Consider the following 1,801-nt stretch of genomic DNA (forward strand, 5'->3'; position numbering starts at 1 on the left):
TTTGCAAATTGTCTGTAAAGATGGATTCTCAGAGCTTTCAGAACTTTCTCTGTGCAAACAACATTACTGTTAGGACATTTGTTGAAAATAGTCAGTGGAAAGTTTTTTTTTTTTTAAGAAATTAATAATATTATGATGCTATGAATTTTTAAAGTACTTCATGACTTCCCAGGCATTTTCCATGTGTCACTTTATTCTTATCAAAGAGTGATGAGTAGATGATGTTCCTGTATATCTACTAAGCAATATAATCAGGTTGCAAAAACATTTTCTGAAACCCAATCTGACCATCTTTCAGCTATATTGCTGTTAACATAAATTTTGGTGTTTTGTGCATATGTTAAGAAGATCATTGCTTGTATTTGGAACTTCATTTATTTAAATCAGATATTTCTATATTCTCTTTAACATAGACTTTATCCAAGTATTACAGAGTTTCCAAAATGGTGAACATCAGTCTGAACTAAACCTGGAAATGTCCTTTGTTCTGTGCACTGTTTATTATTTTTATTTTATTTTATTTATTTATTTTTTAACCCAAAACAATTAAAAAAAATTTTTTTTTTAGTGTTCAATGTGTTTTTTTTTTCTAATTTTATTTTATTTTTCAACTTTACATAATTGTATTAGTTTTGCCAAATATCAAAATGAATCCGCCACAGGTATACATGTGTTCCCCATCCCGAACCCTCCTCCCTCCTCCCTCCCCATACCATCCCTCTGGGCCGTCCCAGTGCACCAGCCCCAAGCATCCAGCATCGTGCATCGAACCTGGACTGGCAACTCGTTTCCTACATGATATTTTACATGTTTCAATGCCACTCTCCCAAATTATTTTTAAAATAAGGAACAAAATCTAGATTCCTAGCTTCTTTTGAAAAGAGGGAATATTGAGCAAAACGTTTCATTAAATACTGCTAAAGAGTTGCTGTCCCCTTGACATAAGATATTCTATTTTCAGTAACCCAGTAAACTCAGTAAAATCCTTTGTGTCTTCCTGACACAGTGTCATATGCAGAACTAAGAAGAAAATATGTTGACGCTATATTACCAATTTTTTTTTTTTTATGAGCTCAGTTTTCTCTTTTGTGTTATGAGTCCTGACTACTTTAGGCTATTGATTTGTGACCTTTATTGAGTCACTTAATTCCTACTTAAATGGGCTTCCCAGGCGGCACAGTGGTGAAGAATCTGCCTGCCAATGTGGAGACACGAGTTCAACCCCTGGGTCAGAAAGATCCCCTGGGAAAGGAAATGGCAACCCACTCCAGTATTCCTGCCTGGAAAATTCCATGGATAGAGGAGTCTGGTGGGCTACAGCCCCTGGGGTCACAAAGAGTTGGACACGACTGGGTGACGTGCACGACAATGCCTACTTTTGGGTTATTTACTCTGAGTTCTTATTTAAAATTCTTTATCATTGGAAAGTTTTCTAACATTGCAGCTGCCTGAGGCAGTGGTTGCAACTAACAAGGAGCTGAGCAAAAATGTAAAAGAAAAAACTGGAGAATGAGGTTTTGACTAGGGGCCTTGGCAAGCTCTGACAAATCCCTGGGAATCTGAAAGTCCACCTGCACGAACAGAGCTATGCACAGGCCCAGGAAAGATCTGAGAAAGCCCTTATCTCTCATCTGTGGCTGACCTTGAGGATCTACACGAGTAAGAAGAATGCAGCTGAGGCAGAGTTGTAAAATGCTCATCTGACCAGTGAATTCATGCTTTAAAATGCACACAGAGGAAGCTGAGAGGAAGCTGCCAAAGGCTGAGAGACTTATTGGTTCAAGATGTTTAGGAAATCTCT

Source organism: Bison bison, unplaced genomic scaffold, assembly GCF_000754665.1.
Source record: "Bison bison bison isolate TAMUID 2011002044 unplaced genomic scaffold, Bison_UMD1.0 scf7180017864518, whole genome shotgun sequence".
Lineage (NCBI taxonomy): Eukaryota > Metazoa > Chordata > Mammalia > Artiodactyla > Bovidae > Bison > Bison bison.